The sequence below is a fragment of the Elephantulus edwardii genome, unplaced genomic scaffold, assembly GCF_000299155.1.
Source record: "Elephantulus edwardii isolate Elephantulus edwardi_28Jun2011 unplaced genomic scaffold, EleEdw1.0 scaffold00210, whole genome shotgun sequence".
NCBI lineage: Eukaryota > Metazoa > Chordata > Mammalia > Macroscelidea > Macroscelididae > Elephantulus > Elephantulus edwardii.
Genome location: NW_006399960.1, coordinates 3635538 through 3644463, shown reverse-complemented (window position 1 = coordinate 3644463; position 8926 = coordinate 3635538). Strand labels below are relative to the sequence as shown.

Genomic DNA, 8926 nt, shown 5'->3' with positions numbered 1-8926 from the left:
AATTTGAGGACGATTTCTTCCAAAGACCTTACCTACAGATGAAAAAAAAAAAAAGGCTGAGTCAAGTAGTTTGTTACCTGTTGAGCTGCTAACAAAAATACCGGTGGTTCAAACAAACCAGCTGCTCTGGGGGAGAAAGATGAGGCAATCAGATTCTATTAAGATTTGTAGCCTCAGAAACCGGATGGTGGAGCACCATGAGTTTGCACGGACTCAACAGCCATGAGTGGGTGTTTAGAGATTCCCTGGGGAGCACAAATGATTTCTCTCAGATATGGTGGTTTGGATCCACTCAGCAGCAGCACATAAAAAAAAAAAGGCCTAGTAATTTATGGTTTTTTAAAAACAACAAACCAGTGTTATTGAAAATCTTATCCACACTCCCACTCTGAAATGCATAGAGTCTCCATGAATCAGAGTCAACTTGACAGCTGTGGTTTTTTTCACCTTGGTTTTACAGAGAAATGTGTGTAGAGCAGTAGTGTGTAGAGAAGTAGTAGTGTACAGAGAAATCCCAGGGACAGTGCAGCATCCTGGGACCAGCAGTATCCTGAGTCCACAGAAATGACAGAGTGGTTGCCAGAACCCCAAGGGGAAATGTGACAGAGAAAAAGGTGCCTGTCTTAGTTTGCATCCAATGCCAACAATTACCTAGATTATAATTTTTGTGGAAGTAGATTACTACACCTTTTCCTTAAAGAGCAGCTGATGAGTTCAAACTGGGGACATTTTGGTTATTAGTCTGGTACTTAACCACTATACCACCAGAGATCTTTCCTTAGTTTCCGCCCCACTATTGTTGAGTTGGTTCCAACTTACAGTGACCCTCTATCAGGTTCTTTTCTTTAGAGGAGGACACTGCCATTTTTCATGGAGCTGGTGGATTTGAACTAGATAGCAGCCCAGTGTGTTTGCTCTGTGCTACCAGGATTCTTTTTAATTTCCCAGTGCTGCTTTAAATACTACACATGGATGGCTTTAAAGAACATTTTATTTTCTCACAGTTCAGAAGGCTTGATACTGTTGTGATGTCTTTACGAGTGGGAACTGATTGACGCATAGCTGTCCCTCCAGCAGGTTTTCAGAGGCTGGAAATGGCACAGGAGGAGATTGCCTGTCTTTCTTCTGCAGAGCAGCTGGTGGTTTTGAACTGTGTTCCTTTGGATTGATAGCACAACTTCTTACCACAGAGCTACTGGAGTAGTTCTTGATCTGTGGTTATGACTTTGACTTTGACTAACTGGAATCAGCCTGTCTCACTGACCTGCGCATCTCACCCCTTTAAGGTGACTTCACTTGGACACATTAAATATTGGTGTCTTAGTTTACTTCTCAGGGGCAAGCTAATTTTCTCTTTCCAATTTTGAGGTAAGGAGTCACTTTTCCTGCCAGGGGTATTTGCTCCACCCCTCACCAAATCACAGGACAGAGTGAGAAAGAAGACTCCAAAAGGTGTCCATGAATGTGCCTATAACGTGATTTAAGCACATGGCCAATGAGTCAACAGTGCGAGCAAGTACGGCAGTGAAGAGCTAAGAGCTTTCTTCTGCAGCTTGAGTGGGTGTGAATTATTGCTGTCAGCTCAGCTGCTGCCCAGTTAGACCCTGGCCCATGGTGGGTGCTGTACAACAGAACAAAATGCTGTTTGATCTTGTACCATCTCTCTGGTTGGTTCTGGATTATGCCATTGTGACCCATGTGGTTCTGATTGGTTGGGTTTTAGAAGTAGATTGCCAGATCTTTCTTTCTAGTTCCTCTTAGTCTGAGTGTGAACGAACTAAAAGAAAATTCTCCTCAGAAAAGAAAAACCAAACTCATGGCTTTCTTGGCTGTAATCTTTATGGAAGCAATCTTTCTTCCATGGTGCTATTAGGTGGATTACAACCACCAACCTTTAGGCTAGTAGTCAAATAAACTACTTAAGCCACCATAAAGTTTGAATAAAATCCAAGGCCAATTGACAGGATCATGATGGTGAAGAGATTGGGACTGTTAACAGCTTGAGTTTGCTTGACTTCACAATCAACACTTTTGGTACCAGCAGCCAGGAAATTAAAAGATTAATTGAGTTGGAAAAGTCTGCTGTCAGAGACCTCTCCAGAGTACTGAAGAACAAGTGTCAGTCTGAAGACTAAAGTGCATCTGATCCAGGCCATAGTCTTTGTAATTGCTTGCTTTGCATCAGAAAACTGGACAATGACTAGGGAGGATAGAAGGAGAGTTGATACCTTTGAGCTATGGCGCTGGAGAAGTGTATTGGATATACGATGGACTGCTAGGAGAACAAACAAGTTCATCCTCAAGAGAGTGAAACCAGGCTGCTCCTGGGAGGCAAAGATTATGAAACTCCCTCTGACACACTTTGGGCATGTTGCAAGGAGGGACCAGTTCTTGGAGAGGAATGTCATGCTTGGGAGGTTGGAGGAACAGCACAAGAGAGGAAGACCTTTGATGAGATGCATTGATTCACAGTGACTGGGGTAATGGGGATTGGTGTGTCAGAGACAATAAGATTGGCACAGTATAGAGCAGGGTTTAGGGCTGTTGTACACAGGGTCACTATAAGTTGCAGGTAACTTGACAGCACATAACGATAGCAACAACAACAACATACTGTTACTGAGTTGACAACTTGTGGCAAGGCTCTATAGTTTTCCTGAGGCTGTCAACCTTTATGGGAGATAGCTTATCTTTCTCCCTCAGAGCAGCTGTGGATTCAAGCTGCTGACTTTTTCATTAACAGCCTAACACACAGTCTACTGATACAGGGCTGTTGTTCTTTGTTGTTGTTATGTGCCGTCAAATTGACTGTGACTCATAGTGACCTACACAGCACAACAGCTCTGAACCCTGCCCTGTCCTAAGCCAGTCTCACTGACTCTGACACACCTACCGCATAGCCCCAGTTACTGTATCAATCCATCTCATCCGGGGTCTTCCTCTCCTTAGCTGTCCCTCCACCTTTCAAAGCATGATGTCCTTCTCCAAAGACTGGCCCCTCCTGGCCACATGCCCGAAGTATATGGGGTTGAAACCTTCCCCAATGCAAAAGTGTGCTACATTGCACAAATTTTTTATCTTATTGCTTTAGGTTGGGAGGGGGAACTATCATTTTCTTCCCTCTCCTGCCCTCCCTTAAATCCTTCCTTCCCTCCTTCCCTTGCTTACTTCTCTGTTCCTCCCTCCCTCCCTAATCCCTTCCTCTCATTCATTGTCTTCCAGTGGCGGCACTATAGGAAAGGCTAGAATTGCCCCACAGGGTTTCCAAGACAGTAATCTTTATGGAAGGAAGATTGCCACATCTTTTTCCCATGGAGCAACGGGTGGGTTCAAACTGCCAACCTTTCAGTTAGTAACCAAGGACTTAACCACTTAGTCACTGAGCCAATAGGGCACTTTCCCTCCTTCCTCTTTTCTTTTTATTAAGAATTTCAAACATGTTTAAACAACCATTATTAACTCATGCCAATTTTAGGTCATTATTCCCTCCCCTCACTGGCCATTCCGAAGCAAATTCCAACCATTATAGTATTTAAATGTAAATATTTCAATATGTATCTCTGAAAGACACTTTGTTCCTAACAATGTTATTATCCCATCTTAAGTTAACAGTTATCTGTTAATATCATCAAATAACCAGTCAATGTTCACATATTTCTCTTTGATGTATACAGCTTCACAATTGTTTTCATTTTCTTAGTATCCAGAGCCACATAAGGTGGCTTTCCATTTATTTGTTAAAGAGCTTCATGCATGCATGCATCAGAACTTCATTTCTCTTTGTGGCTGGATAGTATTCCACTGTATGCATATCTAACATTTGGCTCTCTTGTTCGTCTGTTAATGGGTATTTGTGTTGTTTCCACTTTTTCCTGTCATGACTAGTACTGCTGTGAACACTGATGAGCATAGCATGTTCTTTTGGCAAATAGCTAGGAGAGGAATTGCTGAATCACACGGTAATTCTATCTTTAACTTTTTGAGACCCCCCCCCACCTTGTTTTCTATGGTGACAGCACAGCACCATTTTACATTCCTATCAATGTCTCCACATCCTCACCAGAACTTGTCGGTTTCTTATAATTAGCCATCACTTTAGAAAAAGGGTGAGGAAAATACCATATTTGGTAGAGGGTCAGCAAAAAAGAGGAAGACAGACAATGAGACAGCTCGACACAGTGGCTGTGACAATGAGCTCAAGCACAGCAGCCATCGTGAGGACGATGGCAGATGGAGCCGTGTGTCTTCTGCTGTGCACAGGGTCACGGCGATGCCAACAACAGAAACAGTGTGAGTGTGTGCAAAGTGACAGCTCACTGTGCTTTTGAGTTCCCTGTTGACGAACGATGTTGAGCATCTTTTAGTGATTCCTTGGTGGTTATTTCGAAATCGTTTTTAGAGGCTCCAAGGAGCTCTGGCAGCATAGTCCACAGGAAGTTGTGTTTGCAAACCCAAAGGTGCCACTTCTCTGCCTATTTAGCTCCACCAGCTGCGCTGCAGGAGAAAGGTTGGCAGTCTCCTACTGTGCGATTTACAGCCTCCAGAAAAATCCACGGGAAGGTCAGCTATAAGTCTTTAAGGCTTGACAGCAGCGTGTTTTATTAGTTATTGTTGTTGTTATGAGCAGTCAAGTCACCTGCAGCTCATAGTGACCCTATGTACAATAGCCCTAAACCCTGCTCTATCCTATGTGAATCTTATTGCCTTTGGTACACCTTCCCCCATTACCCCAGTCATTGAATTAATCCACCTCATAGAGGGCCTTCCCCTCCTGCGCTGTCCCTTCACCCTCCCAAGTATGACATCCCTCTGTTGTAACATGACATCCCATCTCCGCCTGTAACATGTCCAAAGTATGTCAGATGAAGCGTCAGAGTCCTTGCCTCCAGGGAGCAGCCTGGTCTCTCCCTCTCCAGGACAAACTTGTTTGTTCCCCTTCCTGGCAGTCCATGGTATAGTCAACACTCTTCTCCAGCAGAGGCTCCATATTATTTAGTTCTTTGTAGTTGTAGTTTGGGTGGAAGTCTACTGAGAAATTAATTTCCCATTTAACAGTTTGCCCACATTTTGTCTCACGACTGGTTGCAGTTCTCGCAGTGCTACATAGCATTCCTTCCACTTCCTCACTAGGTTCCCCATTTCCATTCATTCTTCTTCCTGCCGCTTCCTGATTTCTGAGCTTTATTTTGGGGCAAATGCTGACCTTTTTATCTGCCCTCATTGATTATACTAAAGAGTACATTCTTCCCAGTGTTTTTACTCAATTTTTATTTTTTGGCACTCTCTGTTTATTGGTCTGGCTGGTGCCAGATGTGAGACATAAGGGGGGCTGGCCTCGCAGAGCAGGGGGGACACTGATGTAGGCACACATGCACGGGTGGGTGGGAGGAGTCATGATTCTGTAAATAAATACTGAACACACCAGAAGGGTCCCGGGGGCACCATCCACTAATTCTGCGTGGGCAGTGCTCTGAGGTGGTCAGCCCCACGCCCAGTGGTCCTGACAGAGGGGAAAGTCCTGGAGGACAGAGGTCTGCATGAAAGGCAGGGGTGGTCCACATGGAGGGGTGACTGATGGTCCACACAGAGGGGAAGGTGGCATCAGTCCGTGGCAGCCCTAAATGACCTTCTTCAGTTCCTTGTAGATGACCAGGACGAAGGCCCCACCCACGTTCCCATGCACGCTGGACCAGGCACCCTTGAAGGCCTTGCCACCCTCATCTTTCAAGATCTTGTGCCAGCAGTTGGTCATTTCCCTGTATGTGATGTCCATTCCTTTCTGGGCAGACTGCATCATCCTCATCCTCCTCACGGTGTCGAAGGGGGACACCTCAGTGACTGTCTGTGTGATCATCCAGTTGACCATGATGTGTGTGTTCTTGAGGTCCAGGAGCAGGCCTTTGGCCATGTTGTAGATGCCAAAGTAGGCAGCGTGGTAGATGATGACGCCCTGCACAGACACGTTGAAGCCCTGATAGAGCCCATGGATGCCATCCGAATTGCTGATGTTCACCAGGCAGTTGCCCAGGCCCTTGAACTTGTGCTCCATGCCCAACTTGCCCATGCTGGTGGCCAGCCGGGTCCAGGTGAAGTCCCGCGGGTAGACAAAGCAGAGTGAGGTGGCCCTGGGCACACCACCTGAGGCCAGGTTGCTGGGGAAGTAGTGCCAGAACTGGGTGTGCTTGTCCACCCCACCCAGGAAATACCTGCTTATACTTGTCCTTGAAGGCGAAGTTAAGGGCCTGGGTGGGGAAGTAGCAGAAGACGTTGGCCAGGTTGCCCCTCCAGAAGGACAGCATACCCTGTGCCCTGGTGATGTGCACGATGCAGGCCATGGCATCATGATGCTCTTATACTGCTTGTCGGTCGCGATCTGCTTGCTGACATGCTGGACCTTCAACAGCAGCGTGACCAGCTCGATCTGGGCCATGTCCATCATAGAGATGGCCAGGAAGTCCTTGGTGAAAGAGATGGCCTGTTTTGTCATGGTGACGGAGAGCGCTGCAGAGATGGCTAACAGCTGGAGTGGATGTGCGAAGGCCGGGAACGTAGGCACCACTGGCTTCGCTGCTGCTACTGGGACCAAAAAAGCTGTTTTTACTCACTTTTATAGACCTCTTTATTGTTTGGCTGAAAGTTGATACCAGGAAATGGGTTCAGTTCTAGGCCTAAAGGGTGTCTAAGAGTCACAGTCTCAGGAATTCCACTTATCTGTATCAGACCAGTAAGTGTTGATCTTCTTTATGACTGAATTTTGTTCTCTCTCTCTCTCCCCCCCGCACCCCACTGTGATCCTGGTCTGGATGATTGCTTGTGGAAGCTAGGCACCATCTAGTGCTTTTAGTTTCATGGCAGTGGAGGTTCTCAGGGTCATTTGGATTAATTTTTCCCTTGATTGCTCCATTTTCTTTCTTCTTCTTTGCTCTGGACAGGGAGATCAATAGTTGCATCTTAGATGGCTGCTCAGCTCGCCAGTTTCTCATTCCCTCAGAAATTACATTGTGTGTGGCTATCTTTATGTTGCCAGCAGCCATCACCAATTGATGTCTTGATGCATTACTTTCTTAGGAGTTACAAGCTCTGGATCCCACCATATCGTCAATTCTGAAGCTCCATCTCACATACTTTGGGCATGTGGCCAGGAGGGACTGATCCTTGGAGAAGGACATCATGCTCAGAAGGGTGGAGGGACAGCACAGGAGAGGAAGGCCCCTGATGAGATGAATTGATATGGTAACTGGGGCATTGGGGGCAGGTGTGTTGGAGTCAGTGAGACTGGTTCAGGAAAGGGCAGGCTTCAGAGCTGCTGTACATAGCGTCTCTGTGGGTTGTAGGCAACTCGATGGCACATAACAGCAACAACAAGAACATACCTTCAGTGGAATTCTGATTCAGAGAGCCCATTTCACTAACTTGTGGAAAATTAAACACAATCCTTGATCTTTACAAACGTCTTCTTTTTTGTGAGTTAGGCCATAGTTCTGGGATCTTAAGCAGTGCCAAGGCAGGGATGGGGACTTGGGTAGGGATAACTCCAATCATTAGGCTACCCTGTTCTGTTGGGCTGTGCCCTGGTCTTTGTTTCTGCTCACATGGTCCTGTTAAGTAGGGGAGGGGAGGGTGTCTCTGCTGCCTATGTGATGCTCAGAGCTTGGAAGTTTTCGCTGAGTTTGCAATCTTTTCTTCCTCCCCTGCCCCCAATTAGCTGCTCTGTGAGCCATTCCTCTTGGGTCCTCCTCCCTCCAGGGACTCAAAGAACTTTGTCTCTGTCCTTTCTTCCCCATTAGTCCCAGAGGAAACTCTTGTCTAGTCTGGAGGGAATGTCCCTCCTTTATATCTCTTCAAGAAAACTTTTTATGTCCCCATAGACTCTCTTTACCTCTAGGGAATAGGCTTTTGGGGGGAAAAGGTCAGAAAGCCTTGCAGGCTATGTCTGCTTTCTGTGCTGTCACATAACTCTTGGAGGCAGGAAGCATGCTTAAATTGGGGAAAGGAGACAATACAGGGTGAACAACATGGCATAGTTCATAGGGTGTTACACTTCTAACCAGAAGGCAGCAAGTCTTGAGTGGTTCAAATCCATCAGCAGCTCCATAGGAGAAAGATGGGCAGTCTACTCCCATTGAAATTTATGGACTTGGAAACGTGATGAAGGGTCACTATAGGTCAGAACTGACTTAACTCGATGACAGTGAGTTTTGAGTGAAGGAAAAATAGGGACAAATGATTAAGCACTCAACTTCTAGCCAAAATGTTGATGGTTCGAATCTGCTCATAGGCTATATGGAAAACAGGCTTGGCAATCTGCTTCTTTAAGAAGGTCTTTGGAGCAGTGCTTTACATAACATGGCCCTCCAGCTATAGTCTTCAATTTGTGATATGTTGCCCATTCTAGCCTCTTTGCCTGTGTTTAAGACCCCATTCTGGAGTGAATTGTTTGTTGTGTTAGTGAGGTATGATTAGGGTGGGGTGTATCTTGAATCCCCAACTTCCTAGAAGGAATAACCCAAGTCACCACCCTTAGTTTTGGAGGTTTATAGTCCTGAGATAGCTCAGATAGAGGAATGCCCTTAGAAGGTTCCATCCTTTTAGTTCTGGACACTACACCTAACCTGACCCAGCTGTTCTGAGGACCACAGCCTGTGAGTGCTGAGCCTGTTCAACAGCCTTTGCAACACGTGCATCAACCTGTACCAGCCGCTGTTCAAGCCAGCACTGCCTGGAGCCGCCTGGTGAACAAGCCTGGGACTTGCCAGACTCTACAGCCCTGTCTCTCTGTGTGTGTGTGTATTTCTGTGAGACGTTGCAGTGAATTACGGCACCCAAAGACATAGGTAGAATTGGGAGGGCTGAGGGGAGGAAGAATAGTGATGGAGTGATACAATGTTTGGAAGAGTTAGACCTTTTTAACATTAGTCTCATAAGA

At 46.1% G+C, this 8926-nt stretch overlaps 1 pseudogene; it reads right to left on the bottom strand.

Annotated features, from left to right (window-relative positions):
• Nucleotides 1-5617: 5617 nt before the first annotated feature.
• Nucleotides 5618-6487, bottom strand: LOC102860173 (annotated as a pseudogene).
• Nucleotides 6488-8926: the final 2439 nt, after the last annotated feature.